General features: G+C 52.0%; 1 protein-coding gene across 1 annotated transcript in view; it reads left to right on the top strand.

Annotated features, from left to right (window-relative positions):
- Nucleotides 1–18210, top strand: part of Igsf21 (immunoglobin superfamily member 21) — a 214609-nt gene that overhangs the window by 137422 nt on the left and 58977 nt on the right. The window lies entirely within an intron of this gene.

The following is an 18210-nucleotide window of genomic DNA, read 5'->3' on the forward strand; positions in this document are numbered from 1 at the left end:
CTAACCTCCTCCAGTAAGGGGATCTTATGGCCTGTGTGAAATAGTTTCACAGTGATATTGGGTATGAACACACACACACACACACACACACACACACACACACACACACACGCACGCTGCATGCGCATGCGCATGCGCTCATGCATGCACGCACGCATGGTAATTGCTTTGCCTGGTGTTCTCGGAAGGCAGTGCTCTGACACAACCCATGCCGGGAACAACAGATGACAGAGCCTGTGGACACATACATGGTTACACCAGGTTTGTGGGGCAGCAGGGACACCCAGCATCTGAAGTCACACAGACTTTAGACTCTGAGTCCTGACATGACCAAGGCTCCACCCCTTAACTGGGACCTTCACCTACAGCTCCCTTTGTTCTTAGCCCTCTTCCTTTGCCAAGGCCTGGTCACAAGTCAATGTGTGACAGAATTTGCAAAAAGAATGGACCCAGAAGGCCTTGGATATGCTCTATGTGGTTGGAGGCCTCGGTTTGCAATGAGAGTAAAATTACAGAATGGAACAGGAGTCATTTGTTGTTGTTTTGTTTTGTTTGCAAAAGGCATCACTGGCTCTGCATGTAGTTGGGACCTCCTACCTGTTGAGTGAAGGCAAGGTGGCTGGGACCCCTGATGGCCTCTGTCCAGACTCCCCTTCTCAAGCCCTGACCTAGGACCTCAGTCCCAGCTGTTCTTTCCCAGAGCACCCGCAGAAAACGAGAGTGCCCCGGGCTGGCAGGAGGCAGGCAGGTGCCTCTCTGTGTTTTCCCTTCTTCTGAAAAGGAACACATGCCAAGGATAAATCAGTTACCATAAAGATGAAAGCAGAGATAAAAAGCATTTTGTAGAAGAAAATAAGCACTGCCCTGGGAGCCACAGAGAGTCCCTCAGCAGGGGGCTTCTTGGCTTATAGCCAGGTTTCCTTAAACCCAGACTCAGGAGGGGGTGGGCAGCCCAGCACCCAGCACCCAGCACTGGCGAATCCTCTCATTTCCAGTCCTCTCCCAGTCACAGGTGTGGCTTCATGGTCCTCCCCTTGGCCAGAAGGGAACCCAACTCCCACACACAAATCTTGGAGCCATCCTTCCACCCACCCCTGCTCACCAGCATTCAGAAAGTCATCAGGTACATGAAGACCTGGGTTCAAATCCCAGCACAGCCACTGCTTACCTAGGGACCTTGAACCAGTCCCCCCACCCCCCTGGAAAGCAGACTGACCAAATTAATCTTCCTGTAACTGTGGAATTTGGTAGCAATTGATGCCCAATTACCCCAAGTCAAATTCTGACTGCTCCACGCAGTGAGCAGGTAACCCAGGGTCAAAAACAGTTGAGAGGAGCATGTTCACCGCTAAGCTTCATACAACCCTCTGTCCCCGCCACAAGGCAAGCCCCACCCTGCACCAGATGCCCTTAAAGTCCCTGTGTATACACTGACTCTTTTGCAACTCACATTTCTCACCAGTAGCTCCTTGAACTTGGAAAGGTGACATTTTTACATCCTTCTCTGCATTTTATTTCACAGAAGGAGTCGAAGTTTAGTAAGGCCAAGGGCCTCCCATTGAAATGGTATGAACTCATCAGACCTCAAGCCACCTTCTCCTACACCTATACCATGGTGCCCTCTTTGTTCCTACAGTTGATGAAAACCAGACCCAGAGTGGGTACAGGACTAGCCCAAAGTCACACAGCAGCATCAATTTAAGCACCGTCTTAGGACTCATGGCCCAGGCTCCTTTCTTCCCCCATGTTCATGCCGGGTTGCTAAAGCCTTGTTTCTGAGCCCTGAGATACCAGGAGCTCCTGAGCAGAGGGTACCCCAGGGAGCAGGGCCACCACGCTTAGGGGATGCCAGGAGACAGTGAAGGAGGAGACCTGTGAAATCTAACAGCATTGGGAGCATCTCCTGATGCCCAGCCGGTGAAGAAAGAGCTACTGCAATGCCAGGCAGCAGGGCCCCATTAGGGCTGGTGGTGAGGCTCCGGGCTCCACATTTACATATAAATGAAGATATTTACAAATTAATGCATCTCGGCCCAGAGTCCCAGCTCTGCAGCTGTCTGAGCTGCTTCCTCTTCAGCTGGGTAAGTGGGGTGAGAATGAGGCTGGGAATATTACCAGAAACCGGCAGAGAACAATTTCCTGGGGAGCCTCAAGGAGCCCCAGGGACTCCCTGGTGCTTGTCCGCAGCTGGTGGGCAGAAGCTGGTGGGTGACAGGGTGCCTGCCTCCTGTGGGTGCAGGTGTGCATCCTTGTAGTGCAACCTCGGAGGTGCCATCCATGCAATCTGTGATGGACTGGGGAGGTGGGGCAGGGACTGGGGAGGTTGGGGTGGAGGAATTCACTCCTTAGCCCAGGGCATGGAGTGGGCTGGGGAGTGAATAGAGTGTAGAGCAACAGTACTAACTAGTACCAGAACACCACCTACAGTGTAGAGCCATGGGCTATAGTAGAAAGAGTGCTGTGTGTGTAAGTCCACTTGTGTTGGGTACACACATGTCAGTCACCTTACACACTGAAGCAGGATCTCTCATCCAAAATGAAAGCTCACCAACTTCACTAGTTCAGCTAATAACCTAGCTTTGAGAATGCCCCATTTCTAACTCTAGGGTTGCTGGGACTATGGGCAGACAGACTACTGTAGCCACATGTGCCGGGAACCTGGGTTCTAGTCCTCACACCTACAAAATAACCTCTGGAAGAAGCATTTTTTTATGGTTGGGGTGAGTTCTTCATGTACAGTTTCTTGGCATATAATACGCATTATAGCAAGGAGGACAGGCCAGATTTGGCCAGTGCAGTTTGGCAAGGTTCAGTTGAAGCCACTATCCAAGCAATTTCCAGTGTGCAGTCTCTGCCATGCAAATCAAGGCCATGTAAATAGGGGTCATGCAAATAGGGGTTATGCAAATAAGGGTCATGCTAATAAGGGCATTCCTGATCAAAGGGTAGGTCTCAGGAATGGGGACTGCTTGACACAGATGACGTCCAAGCAAAGAACTAGATTATAGACAGCCGTGCAGGGGTGGGGCAGGGAGCAGAGGTCATTTCACGTTTGCAGGCCCAGCAAACGCATAGGCCCTGAGGTGAGAAGGGCTGCCTGAGGTGGAGCGTGGCCAGGGCATAGGAAACAACAAAATAAGTAGCAATTTACCCTCAGTATCCTGGAAGCCACTGAGGGCAGTGGCCCACTGTGACCTACATTTGAAAGTTCGCAATGGTTACCGAGCAGAGGGAAGACAGACAAAGTGGCCCATGGAGGAGGCTATGGCCTGATCTTGGAGTCCCACAAACATGTGAGGACACACATAATGTCACCCATGTGGCTGAGAACAACAGGCTGTTTGAGCGCAGCCTGGGGCTCCATGGAGACCTAAGCACACAGCCTTACCCTCCCAGGTCACACGGGCAGGGAACAGGGTGGCACGGGGGTGGACACTGTCAGGTAGACACTAAAAGACGTGACTATCCCTGATGGCTCTGATATTGGGTCTGGAGGACACTCACCAAGGAGACCGAGTCACGGTGTACAAAAGAGGTTGGGCTTAAACCTGTCCCTTCCTCCCCATGGGCTCACCAGGCAGCAGGGTCACCCAGGGATCATCACATCCCCCCCCCAATCTGCTTGACATTTAGAGAGGGGCAGTGCGTAGTGGGGGCTGGGAAGAGGGAACATGGGCTGAAACAGATATGCAGCTAAGCATCCAAGCAACGAAGCTGGAGCCGTCCGAGGAGTGGCTGAGACACACGGCAAGAGGACGGTGGCATTGAAAGCGGACCTAGAATCAAAAGTGCCTTCAAGACAAAAGGATCTGGGAACAGGGGCTCTAAGTGGAAGGGCCAGTGTATTCAGAGGAGGTGGGAAGGTGCCTGGAGAGGGACAAGGCCATTCCGAGGAGGCAGACAATGGTGTTTACAGAGAAGCCCTCTGGAGTCTGCATTAATGAAAAACACTTCTGGGTTTTAAATAGACACATTAACAGTTCACTCCAAAGAGCCGGGTATCCATGGCCCTTTGAGACCTTACATGTCTTCCCCGATGGTGTGTGTGTGTTAGTATGAGGCTTGAACGCTTGTCTCACCACGGATACAAAGAAAATGCTGTCCAAGCCATGATGATTTGGAAGCCTGGCGTCTTGGTCCCTTGGTCCTCTGGTTGCCATCACAAGCCAGGCCTCTCTCTTCCCCTAAACTATATGTAATGGGGACTGCTTGCCCTTCGGGCCGTCACTCATTCACTCACTAACTCGACTCTCAGTAAGCACACAGTGAGTGCCTACTGTATGAAGAGCTTGCTGGGAGTGGGCAACAGGACAAACTCAGGCTCCACCTCTCTGGAGATGACCACCCAGGTTCTGCACATCCCACAGGCCCATCGTGAGCCCCTGCCTCTCTCCCAGCACAGATCATCGAGAAATACAGATGAGAATAGTGTGGTGAGAACAGTCTTGGTCTCCTTCCAGTATGTTAGTCATGACAGTCAATGTCCTTTTTAATCATGACAGGAAACCCCAGCCTCCAGGCCCTATTAACTCCAGTCTTCAACCATAGTGGGAACCAGTCCCTATGGCAAAGTCAAGGAGTCTTTTAAAGGGGAGCTGCAGTCCTCCTTCTGGCCACTAGGGGAGCTTTCAGTGACTGGCCTTTGTGCATCCCCAGAACCAAAGCCTGTCCCCACCAATAGGCAAGGACCTGAACCACCTGCTCAGTGATCTGCTTGGAAGTTGCTTTAAAATGTGAATTCCCAAAACCTACCAGCACAGAATTTGACTCAAACCTGGAATTAGATCAGGTAACCTGAAAGTCAGGTTTTAAACTGATGCTGGCAGTGAGACCAAATCACCACACACCATCCACAGGCTTCTGTGTGCAGCCTAGTGCCAAAGATTCGTGGGCATGGGCCCTGGAGATGGCTCGGTGGCTCCTGCTCTTCCAGAGGACCAGAGTTTGGTTTCCACCATCTGCATCAGGCGGCTCACAACCACCTGTCACTCCATCCCTGAGGGATCTAATGTCCTCTTCTGGACTCCATGGGCACCTTCAATCAGGTGCATGTGCACACACACACACACACACACACATATACACACACACCCATGCACACATATATACACATACACACATGCATACATACACACCTACACACACACACGCGCGCATACACACACACACACACACACAACTGCTGAATGCTCTGGTCAAGGGAGGCAAACCAAACCCAAGCCCAATGCTGGGAGAGGGACTCAGGGTTCCCAGTCTCCACCTGCTGCCACAGCTGGTGGATTCAATCCCTGACCTGCCAAAGAAATCCTTCTGCCTTGGCTGTGCTGCCCAGGTCCCATGGAGCTGTCCCTTCCTGGGCCCCGGCATCCTCTGCCCTTGTTCCTGCCCAGGGTGTTGACCTGTCCCCTCCCCCGGTCATCCTTCCTCAGAAAGCGCCTGTCCTCCCTGCCCTTCCGCCCAGCAGTGCTCCAGGCCCAGCTCAGAGGGTGGTGCAGCGGGTGGGACCCATCCTTCCTTCAGGACGGAAGCCCGCTGCCTTTCCTTCAGCTTCCCAAGCCAGTTTCCTGGCCTCTCTGCCTGCCTGGGTCGTGAACAGCCGCAGCCTTGCAGAGCAAGCAGCGCTTGCCTCCTCCATAGACCAGGCTGTTCTCGGCACCGCCTCGCTCCACCCCCTCCCCAAAGTGAACGTTTGCCTTTCCCTTCCCTGACATGAGCCTTCTTTGATTTTTTTCAAATACTTTCCTTCATTTCTCTTCTACCTGGGACCTCAAGGCTGCCTGGGGGTGTTTCTGCCTTTATGCTGAGCACACACATTCACACGCACATGTGTGCATGCACAGACAGACACAGACACATACATACACATGTGCACACTTGCATGGGCAACCCTTGCGTCTCTGGCTTAGAGTGAGTGGCCCCGACGGTCCCAGCATCTGGCTGGCTATACAGCTCCTGCCTCTGTTTCCGTGCTTGGCAGGAGGGCCAGGGCACTTCCTTGTTGTATCCTGGGAGAGTAAAGGCATTTTGAGCAGGAAAATGGAATATATTTGCTGAGCCCACAGCTTCAGTTAGGTAGCCTCGCCCACTCACCTGCCCCAGGGAGAACACGGGTTTACAGAACATCTCTACCTACCTACATTCCCCCAATTCATCATTAGAGATGGGGGGGGGGGGGCAGAACACACTACAAAGCTGTCTGCTGCCCTCTGGTGAAGAGCTGGGGCATTACAAGTAGGGGCTGGCTTGTGTTGCCCACCCCTATCTCCAAAGACAAGCCTGGTTTCTAAGGATGGGCAGACACCTTCTGCCTGCTGCTGTCTCTGGGTCCTCAGTGCCCTGCTTGCAGTTTGGTGCAGGGTTGTTAGGCTAATGAGCTGGTAGCTACCGCTCTTCAGCAATCAGCCTATCTTTGGCTCGCACTATCTGATTAAACCCGACACTCACTTGTGTGATACAAGCCCTCAGGCCCCCTTCTCATGGCTCCAGCTCAGCTGAGGAGGGAGGGACTTGGCTGCCTAGCAGCCTGTCCCAAACTCATGGATGGAGACTAATGGGCAGCCTCATCTCTCGTCTAGGTAGCGTTACATTTCAAACTTGGAGCTCCCAGGAACAGCATTGTGCCTGAGATGTCAGGAGCAGCTCGCCAGCACCAGGCTGCTCTGGGTGAGGGGTGGGAACATGGCCTTGATTCCTGCTGTGTCTCATCGGCCTCATTACTCGATATTTAGGAAAAGTTTCCTTGCTAACTGTGGACACCGGGAGACAGAGCATGAAGTCAGGGCCCTGTCCCCCTGGAATGGACATTCCCAGCTCTAGTAATGAGGGAGAGTAAGAGATTTCAGGGCTCTGTTGCCTGAGATGTAGCCCCTTTTGGCCTACATAGGATGGTGAAGCAGGCAACACTATCACTAGCAAGAATATATTGCACGGAGGAACAGGCTGCGTGTGTATGGACAGCCTGGAGGGTGGGGACTCAGGTTCCCTGCCGAGTGATGAGCCAGGGGAGGCTGAGAGGCCAGGTGTTGCAGAGCAGTATGGAATCTTCTGAACCAGGCCCAAGTCTCTAGAACCTGACCACTGCCCAGAGAAGTCATCACTGCTGGTCCGAAGCCCAAGCAGACACACCAGGGAGGCTGTGACAGAAAGACTGTTGCGAGTTCAAGGCCAACCTGAGTTAGAATGAAACTGTCTCAAACAACCAAACAAACAAACAAAAACCCTGAGTTCCAGTATATCAAATAAGCCAGTGGGGCAGGGACCCAGGTATCAGGCTGACTCTAGTCCAGGCTGATTCCAACTGGAAGGCAGAGTGGGGACCACTGTCTAGAACATTCTTGAACTACACTCAGAGAGTGGGGAGGAGCCCTGAAGCAATTCATTACAGCTTGACACTCTTGAAAGGTAAAGGGTCACCAGGGGAATGACAGACAGAGGAAGAAGTGGATCTGGGAGGGCACATTGAACCCTGATGGCCTGGAGCTGAGGGGCATGAGAAAGAGAGGGTCAGGTGACTCCTATGGCATGGCCACAGCCCTGGGATTGGGGGAGTGGGGTTCTTCCCTGAACTGGGAATTGGGGAGGACTGAGCTGGGTGCGGGGCTCACATGCGCTGCTTGGATATGGCGTGCCACACTGGTGGAGAGACCAAAGAGACCACTGAAACAGAGACAGAGAACAAGCTGCTGGAGTCCCTGACACAGAGATGTCACTTAAAGCCGCCATCCCCTCCTACATGCTCAGACCTGCCAGCACCCTGCAGTATCATGAAGGCCAGCTCTCGAAGTCTCCAGATGGGAAGCCAAGGCTCAGAGAATACAACTTCTGTACAATCACACAGCAAGTTGGCAGCAGAGTCAAACTCAAATTTCAGTCTCTTCCAGGCTAGTGTCTCCATGGCCCAAGGCTGTGGAACAGAATTGCTAACATCGCAAATAATTTACCTGCAGTCAGAAAACCTGAGACACACACACACACACACACAGTCTTTTTACTTCTAAGTAAAACACCAGTAGCAGGCTTCCAGCTTTACTACTAATTATATAACCATTTTATTGTGGGTATTAAAAAAATTGAAAGCTGAAACTGTCCAGGAAAGGCCTAATTTAGTAAACAGCTCAGAATAAAGTCTTTGTCACGCAGGTGTTGCTGCACATTAGCAGGGGCTCCGGGTGGTTCAGACCTCCCCCTTAATACATTATCGTGGCCTACTAACATTTCCTAGTTCCGAGAGAAGCTCTGTTGCCATGGAAGGTAATTGTGTTTGTGACGATGAGCGTTGAGAAGGCTGATGGAATGGGGGGGGGCTGGCACAGATGGACAAGTGGGCAGATAGAAGATGGACTAGTGAGTGGATGGATGCATGGATGGACGGATGGATGCATGGATGGACGGATGGATGCATGGATGGATGGATGGATGGGTGGGTGGATTGGTGGGTGGGGTGGATGGATGTGTATATGCATGGGTGGATGGGTTGGTGATTGTTATATGTGGATGGAAGTTTGGATGGATGGTTGAGTGCATGGGTACATAGTTGCATGGATGGATACACACATGCATGGATAGATGCATGGGTAGTTGGCTGGATGACTGGCAACATGAATGAATGGACAAGTAGATCTTTGAATAAAAGGAAGGGTGGGAAGATGGTAGGTGGAAGGATGGATGGACAGTTGGATGGAAGGATAGTTGATTAAAGGATGGGTGGGAAGATGGTAGGTGAAAGGGTTGGTAGGTAGATGGAAAGATAGAAGAAAGGATGGACAGTTGGATGGAAGGGTAGCTGATAAAAGGGTGGGTAGATAGATGGAAGGATGGGAGATAGTTGATGACTGATGATGGCTGGGTAACCACATATGGATGGCTGGACAGGTGAGCATGCCTGTACACAAGCACAGGTAGATGCTTACAGACAGATGACTGAAGAAAAAGCTCATCTCAGACTTCCACTGGTAGAGGCAAGGTTCTGAGGATAGTGAGCCACTGAGCCTTTTGTACAAACTGGGTGTCATAACCTCAGTTTGCAAATGACACTTCCGACTGAGACAGCACAGGCTGAAGAACATGGCAAACCTTCAGTTTACAGAAGGAAAGAGGTGACCAGAGAAGCTGAGTGACCAGCTTCAGGTCACACAGTCTAGAAGTGATGGAGCTGGGCCAGGGGCTAGGCTTTCTAATGCCCAGACTAGGACTGTGAGTTTCTTCCTGGTTCTGCCCAGGGGCATCATGGTCCCTCACTGGGCAGCATCCTTCCATGACCACCCAGCAGCCAGAGGGGCTTCCGAAAGGGGCATCATGTCATGCACCTAGTGCTAGGGCCCTGAAAGGGCCCCACATTCTCTAGGCACAGAGCTCGACTTCTACTAGATCTGCCTACCTGGCCCACCCACCCGGCTATCCCTTCCAAACCCCCACCAAAGCCTCCAGTCACCCAGACCTTCTTGTCAGGTTTGTAGCCACCCTGGGACATTTTCTCTGGCTTTTCTATCACCGTACACTCTTCTGTCCCCATCTCAGATCATGCACCATCTTGGCAGAGATGGCCGCCCGAGCTCCTGGGTCACCCACAAGCCGTAGCGGCCATCTCTGGGTCCCATTGACCCACCATTGTCCTCTGAGTTCACTACTCTCTGACAGCCCTCTGATTTACCAGAAGATATTTTCCTTTTGACCCCGCCAATGCATATGCCTTGTGGACCACAACTTGTTCCCTCTGGTTCCCTCTGTCAGAGTTCCAGCGTGACCATGACAGTGGGTCTCCACACCCAGAGACTGGAAACTACCTCACACACAGCAGACAAGGTCCTGCATAGCTAGTCGCTGCGTGCAGTCATTGCTGGGGCAATAGGCTGATTCGTGGGAGGCCGATGCCCACAATTTCCCCGTGAGCAGTGCAGATGTTGGGGTATTATTGGGAGGTGGGCATGCTTACTGACACGGGCACACCTTTATTTTCTTCCATACCATGTGGTTGTGTGTTTTGTGGGGAATCACAGGTCCAAGCCCAGCCACTGATCTTCTCCCCAGGTCCACTTATAAGACTTCTGAATGCTCTAAATTAACTCTGCCTCTTTTGGTTTCCTGCTTGGGAGCCACGATTGGCACTGAGTGCTCAGACTGGAATCGCGGAGCTGATTGTTAGGATGTCGGGATGTGTTGTGCCTTGTTCGAACGCTTGTCCATCTACCCTCAGAGAGGGATTTGCCTGAGGTCACCCAGAGGACAGGTGACCGGGAGTAGAGCTCCAGCAGGGACCAGACTGCCAGCCACAGCACTGTTAGTGCTCAGCGTTGCTGGGGCAAGGGATGCAGGGCCCGAGGCCCTGGGCTGTGGGCAGGTGAGGACCAGTGCTGCCAGGAGCAGTCTGTGGTGAGGCCGCTGGGAAACGGGAGGCGAAGCGTCTTCTCAGGGAGAAAGGAGGCAAGGCCTGCTCTTCTCCCTGCTGTGGGAACTGGATGAGTTCTTATCTCGCAAATGCCCCTCCTGGCCCCCGGCAAGCAGGTCTGTGAGGACGACAGCCACAGCTGCTTTTTATAGTGGGTTTCGCGTCTTACCTCCATGTTCTGTGTTCTGTGTAGGACAAATTGGATGCCATAAAATGTAATAGGGAAGAGTGGGAGACGCCACTGAATGGCGGATGCCTGTGCCTGCAGAGAGTGATCCACCCCCAGCCCTGGCCCATGGCTTTGACTGAGGGTCCGCTCATGCCCTCCCCCCACTCCCAACACACGGTGGTCTCTGTCAGGTCAGCCTTGTGTCCACCTGGCCCTGCAGAGCTCAGCCCTGGAGGAGTGGGGAGAGGGGGGAAGCATGAAGGAGAGGCTCTTCTGGCTTTTTGTGTGGAGGGGTGTCCTGGACCCTCCTCCTGCCCACCCTCCTAAGGGCAGCACCCACACACCTGCTCCCACCCCAGCTGGCCAGGCACTCTCTGAAGTATGCAGCTGGGAGGTGGGCGTGCCTCCTCAGGGGGTTCCGCTCCTCCATTTCAGAGGCTCTAGCCTAGCTCTGGGGCCACGATGAGCTGTACTTCCTCCATTATAGGGGCTGGGACCTGTGTCTGGCCTCAACCCTGTTGTCCCCACCCACCCTCTCCTCAGAGGACTCAGACAGGAGCCAGACAGCCCCTTTCCTCTGGCTTGACATGGGTGTGACGTGAAGGCAGGGTGTGTGTCTATGGCCCAGCAGCCCCTGAGGCCATGTTCTGGGCCCAGGAAGCCTGCAGGGTAGGCCCAGGGTTTGATCAGGCCTCACGCTGAGGTAGGCCCTGTCAGGAGCCCACCAATGCAACAGCAGACTGGAGGTTTCCAGACAGTGCCTGGCAGCCTCGCCCAGGGGTCAGCCACAGCTCAAGTCTGTGCTTCAGTATCCCACAGGGAAGAGACAACTCTTCACCATGTGCCCAGTCCTACCCACCCCGCCCCCAGCATAAAGAGGAGGACCCTCAGGGGTGCCATGGTGTCCCTCAGAAGGCTTTGCAGCACAGGCCTGGGCTGAGCTACCTTTGCCTCTGCAGCCGCACTATCCCGAGAAGCCAATGCTTCATGAAAGCAATATCCACTCACCCAGGCAGACTGCACAAGAAAGGTGCCACTGTTATCCCATTTTGCAGATGAGCAACCTGAGGGCCCAAGAGGTTAAATATCTTGTTCTGGGTGGAGCAAGAGGCAGAGCTAGGATTTGAACCCATACTCTTTCCTGTCCCAAGAGGCCTCGAAGTTCAGCCCAGGGAAAACCCACAACTGCCCCTTCAGGGCTGTGAAGCCTCAGGCAGACGATTTGACCTCTCTGAGCCTGTGTCACTTTCAGAGACACACAGCGAAAGTCTTCCCTGAGCTGGCTGGCCTTTCCCTTGTTCCAGCAGCTGCTCATGGTCCCCCACTTGGCCTCTACATTGGCATGAGAGTGGGGTGCAGAGTAGTGAGCATGGTGTACCCCGGGAAGTCCAGAGCCCATGGAAACTGAGGGGTCCTAGCAGACAAGCTAGCAAGGAGAGTCTCCTCCCTTACCATGGCCTCTCCCACTGGCTGGTTTGGGGAACACCGGGCAGTCTCACCAGCTGCTGTTTAGGACAAATAGCCACCTCAGGCCGTCCCTGGCCTCCCGCCCCCACCTCTAGAAGCCAGTGGATCCACACGCCATTGTCCCCAGGAGGCCACTCTCCTGTGTGGCTCCCATCTCTTCATTTCTCTTTCACTTAAGATGTGACTTGTACACAGTACAATGTGCTGTAGGAGGAACCCAGCTCAACGAGTCACCTGCACAAGGCTTCAGCCTTTATCGATTTCCTGTTGCTATGACAAAAAAAAAAACCCGCCATGACCAAGGCAATTTATAAAAGGGTTAAAGTCCATGATGGCAGAGCAAAGGTACACCGTCAGGAACAGCTGAGAGCACTCATCTTGGTTTGCAATTAGGAAGCAGCTAGCACACTGGGAATGGACTGCATCTTTTGAATCCCAAAAGTCCAGCCCCAGTGACACATCTTCTGCAACCAACAAGGCCACGCCTTCTAATCCTTCCCAAACAGTTCCACCAACTGGAGACCAAGGATGCAAATATATGAGCCTATGGGGGCCATTCTCATTCACACCGCCAGTTCCCTCCCCTCTAGATGAATAAGCTATTCTGACCTTGGCATCTGTTTAGCCTCCATCTTCGGCCTTTGTGGTGCACTGCCAAGGACTCACGTGTTCTTGGTCTGGCTTCTTTTGCTCAGTATAAGGTCTGATGGATTTGTCTCTGTTTATATGGAACAGGGGTTCTGTTTTCATTGCTGTGCTGAATGGATTCATTGAAGTGTATTTTATCCATTCTCTCAAAGAGGGTCATCGGAGTTATGGCTTCCATTTTTGAGCGACGGCAAGCAAAACTGCTCGGAGCATAGCTTTGTTTTTCTTGAGCATGTCCCTGGGAGAGAAAGTGGTCCAGCCAGACAAATGATCAGGCTCTTCAGAAGCTGTCTGTAGTTTCCCAGAGTGGCTACAACAAAATGCCACAAACTTCGTGGCTTCACAACAGCAGCTTATTATCCCAGTCCTGGGCCGGAAATGTGACCTACACCTGTCACGGGGCTGTGCTTCCCTGTGTGCTCTGGGGAAACCCTACCTTGCTTCCTGCGGGCTGCTGCACAGCCTGCAGCACTCTCCAGAGCTTGTAGCTGCCTGCCTTCGGCTGTCTCCTTCATGGCGACCATGTCCTTGTGGAGTTGTGTTTCTGATCCACTTTTCTTCTAAGGATGACACCCCAATCCAGAGCATCCTCATCGTTGCACCTGTACAGACCCTGTTTACAGTGAAGCCATACTTGCCAGTACAGTAATCAGGAATATCTTTGGGGCTCAACCCACCTTATGGTCTACCAGAGTGTATGTCCACTGTTCATCATGCCCCTGCTAGCCACACATGAGCCCTGAGATAGTCTCCATCCCTCGTGTTTCTCTTTTCTGGGTGTGTGGTAGCTCGTTGCTGAAGGCAGTCCCTGTGGTTTCCACCCCAACGCTGTCAAAACCTTTGTCCTTTTAAGTCAGAGTCACCCACCTCTGTCTGCATGGCCCCCAGGTGTCTGTCCAGGCAGAACTCCACAGCTCTCCCTGCACCCTCTGCTCGCTGACCACTCCAGAGCATCTCAGATCCTGGTACCATGTGGTTGTTAAGGTTCAATGAGCTGTGGCCAAGCTGGTCTTCAGACCCCACTGAGTCAGCACTGGCCCAGATGTCCAAATGGCTCCTTCCTTCATTTCTTCCTGGCCTCGGTTCCAATGCCCCCTCTCTGCAAAAGACCTTTCCAGCCTGCCTTGTCTAAAGCAGCATCCTCGGCTGGGGAGATGGCTTGGTTGGTAAATGGCTTGTGGTATATGCTTAAGGACTTGAATTTGGAACCAGAACCCACATAAAAAGTCGAACATGTCAGTGCATGTCTGTTATGCCTGTAGTGGGAAGGCAGAGGCAGGCAGATCCCTGAGGCTTCCTGGCTAAGCAGTGAAATCTAAGTTCAATGAGAGACCATCTCAAAGATGAAAACACCCAACATCAACCTCAGGCCCACATACACGGTGTGTGTGTGTGTGTTCACACGTGCGCATGTGTGCATATGTGTGCATGCGTGTGTGCGTGTGTGTGTGTGTGTGTGTGTGCGTATGTGTGTGTGTGTGTGTGTAATTATCTCTGCACTGCCTCTTGGTTTCCCCATAATCCACACTGTTCTGGTGTGCAGGAGCTTCCTCAATGGCTCATTCTTGGCCTAGAAACGGAGTCCTTCATTCACGCTCTCTCTGATCTGTCCTTAACTTCTGGAAGGTTGCCTGGGGCTGTCAGTGGCATGTTTGCAGTGAGCAGGGTGAATCTAATGTGAGGTAGTAACAGCTGGGGACCCTGGAGGGCTGTGTGAAGAGGCTGATAGAGGGCAAACTGGTGAAGTCGGAGCTGGGCCCTTCCTCTAGGTGTCCACTGCCCCAGACTCTTCTGGCTACGCCTGCCACCCCGCCACGGATGCATGCAGTTGGTAGAATGCTCGCCTGGCATGCATGAACCCCTGCGCTCCACACCCTGCACTATATAACTAGGTGTAGTGATGCATGGCTGTAACCCAGTACATGTGGATACAGAAGGCTTTGGAGTTCAAGGTCATCCTTGACTATATGTCAAATTTAAGGCCAACCTGGGCTACATGCAACCCTGTCTCAGAAGAGTTAATACCATGTGACCTAGAAATCAAACACGGGCCATGTCTGTTCCTGGGCTGGGACCTATAACCTGTGACTCGAATTCTGTTGCCTCTTATAACTTATAGGCTCATCATGAACCCACTGCAAGATAATATCTGCAAAGTCCTCTTGCCATATCAGGCAACATATTTAGACACATGCATCTCTGAGAGGGACACTCTTCTGTCCCCACACAGCTGTGGGCATCATTGTAGCACCGGCTCTCAGTGTCTGCATTTCCCTCCTCCGTGGAAGGTTACCTCACTGAGTCTGGGGGTTGGGTTGCTCCCCTCTTCTCTTTGCAACCCTGGGTCCTCTGCTGGAGTCTGGTGCAGCACAGAAGCCTCATGGCACCTCTGGGGCAGGAGTCCAATAACCTACCCATGTGCTTCACCCAGCCTGCCTGGGCCCATATGCCATCTTTCCGTGGGACTGAGTCCTCCCTGAAGATGCTGTGTGGGGCCAGGGTAAGGCTTCCCCTGTTGAAGGAAAGTGAGGCTGGAGGGCGGTCAGGGAGGAGTGCAGGAGAGGTCAAATAACAGACACGGGGCTTACAGTGACAGAATTTACCCCCAATACTCTTCACACAGGTCCCTCCCAGCACCCATGAGACAACTGTGTAATAAAACCAAATCATAATGAATGTTTATCACAAGAGGTAATGCGGCAGAGTCATTCTAGAGCCCCAGGCTCTGAGCCCTAGATCTGCTGCTGACTGCTGTGGGGCCCTGATCGAGTCATTATCTCTCAGGGTCCCAGTTGCCCCACTCCCAGAGTGGAGATGGCGGAGGTGGTGTCCATCTGCAAAGGCCTCATCTGTTAGAGATGAGACAGGTAGTGCTCAGGGCTGACCCAAGGCACATGAAGAAATAAGCTAGTTTAGTACCAATTTCCAGGTGAGTGGTGTATGTGCCTCAGACCTTCGGGGAATGGTAACCCTAGCTTGCCATGGACCAGGCATGGTGCTGGACTCCAGGGAGACAGCTGTGGATAAATCCAGCTACCTAGGGCTCTCCATTCACCACATGGATAAAACTTACCGTGGCTTCCATATCATAGAGATGAAAACCAAGGCCTGAAGTTGCCAAGCACCTGCCTGGAGTCATGTGTCTAAAAGGTGAGGAGCAGCGTGAATAACAAACCCTCTCTCTGCGCTGTGATGCAATGAGCCCTTCCCACTCAGCACTGATAACTCAGAGCCCTGGAACTCTGCCCTGGATCTTACTGGAAAACTTGGACGCGGTTACTAAGCAGGGGTCTCTTCCCCCCGTAATGACCATCTAGGGATGATGTGAAAATTTGGCTTTGATCAAATTAGGCCCATGTTGTGGCATAACTTTCTGCATTTACCACAAAGCTAATAAACTAATAAATTGGACAAATGAAAATATCACTGGCCAGGACCGCACACTAAAACATCGCCGTAATTGCTTTCATGGCTGGGGCCAATTTCTCAAATTTCTCCTTGGCCAACTTTTCCCAGCTCACCATGCCTCTAATAAGGCATAACTCACTCTATAAACATTCAGTTGACTTACTTATTTTAACTACAGAACGGAAAAGCACATCATGAACCCATTCTCACGCACTTGCTCCCTTGAGAGGGAAGCCCATCCAGGGTTTGTTCTCTAGTGTGGATCTTGGTCTCTAACCCAGAGCAACCATCCCTTCCTGGCCAGGTTGCAGTGTCTGAGAATCCTGTAGGTTGTCCATACAGATAAGGATGGCACAAACTTTGGGTGGCATATGTCCCTGGAATTGTGTGGGGTCCTATGCTGCGACTTCTGTGGGCATTCATTTAGGGTTCTGACGTAAGGACCCTGCGTGGGTCCTTCTCCGATGAGTCCCACTTTGCAAGAGAGAAGAGTGGATCAGAGGGACCAAGTAACTTGCCTAAGGCCGCGCAGAGCGTGACATGGCAGAATTAGGGCCTGGGTAGGTTTTAGACTCCACAGCTGGCATGCCTTGCCTCTTGCATGTCAATGTTGATGACTGATATGTCCAGCCTGTAAAGCAACTGGGAACCTTGACTGCTAAGAGACCCAATCCTGGAGCTTAGAGGAGGTATTCATAGCCTTGGGTCACGGGCATAGGGCTGGACAAAGAGGCTGCGTCTGTGCTTGGGGGCAGGCACATGATGGAAATGGCTCTTAGATCCCAGGAGCCCACAGCGGCCATCTTCGCTTGGCTGGAGGAGGTGAGGGAGGAAAAGGGCCCAAGGTCACAGTTGGTATGAGTAGGTAGGATGAGGCTGGATAAAGAGGAAAAGGGCCTTCTGGGTGGAATGCAGGGCAGAGGTGTAGGCCAAGGAGCGCGTCCAGGCATCGCTGGCTGTAGTGAAGTGGGGTAAGCACAATGGGGATCCCAGTCACGGACAGCATTCATCCTTCTCTCCCACCTGCTACCAGGCTGTCATCAGTGACCCTGTGGACACCTTGGAACTGTCAGCTGAGAGTCCTCCCAACTTGGGATCTCTGTCCCCAGGGCCCTTCATTGCCAAGCTTTGCCTGACTGTCTAGCTGATGAGGTTCCTCTGGGCAAGCCTGCCATATACCCATCACACTGTTGATTTAATGTGTGTTTAGGTGGTTCCTTCCGTTCCTGCCTATGGCACTAGAAAGCAAGCTCTATTGGGAAAGGGAGTGTGGCTTCGCTGTCACCACTGTCCTAGTCATCACACTAGGCATCGTGGAGTGACATACATAGGTGGGATTATTACATGGAAAGAAGAAGCTGGATGGATGGACAGACAAAAAGATGGGTGGATACTTGGGAAGATGGATGGGTAGATAGATGTAGGGGTAGTAGCTTGTGAGTGGATAGATGGTGAGTGTATGGCCAGATAATAATAAGGAGATGGTGGATAGATGGATGGATGATGGGAAGTATATGGACAAATGAGTAGATGATAAATAGATGGTGAATGGGTGGTTGATGCATGGGTTGGTGAACAGATAAATGACTAGATAGAGGGTTGTAGGTAGATGGATGGATGGATAAGGTAGATAAATGGATAGATGAGTGTATATATAACAAATAGATGATGGGTGAACAGATGAATAGTACATGATGAGTGGCTATGTAGATGGACAATTAGGTAGAAGGATTAGTGAATGGATAGATGAATAAAGATAATGCATGGATAGTTTCTGGATAGATGATAGATGAATAGATAGTGGAAGGTAAATGGATGAATGGTGAGTAGTGAATGGATGATGAATAGTGGACAAATGAATGGTATTTAGTGGATGGATGGATGGATGGATGGATGGATGGATGGATAGACGGACAGATGAATGGTTGGATGGTGAATAGTGGATGCTAAGTGGTTAGTAGATGGGTAGATGGAGAATAGTGAATGGATGGATGGATGGACGGACAGATGAATGGATGGATGGTGGATGGTAGATAGTGGATGGATAATGAATAGTGGATTGATTGGTAGATAGCTGAACATAGTGGATGGTAGATAGATGGATGATAAATAGCGAATGAATGGTAGATAGTGA

Source organism: Mesocricetus auratus, unplaced genomic scaffold (assembly GCF_017639785.1).
Source record: "Mesocricetus auratus isolate SY011 unplaced genomic scaffold, BCM_Maur_2.0 Super-Scaffold_100014, whole genome shotgun sequence".
NCBI classification, from domain to species: domain Eukaryota; kingdom Metazoa; phylum Chordata; class Mammalia; order Rodentia; family Cricetidae; genus Mesocricetus; species Mesocricetus auratus.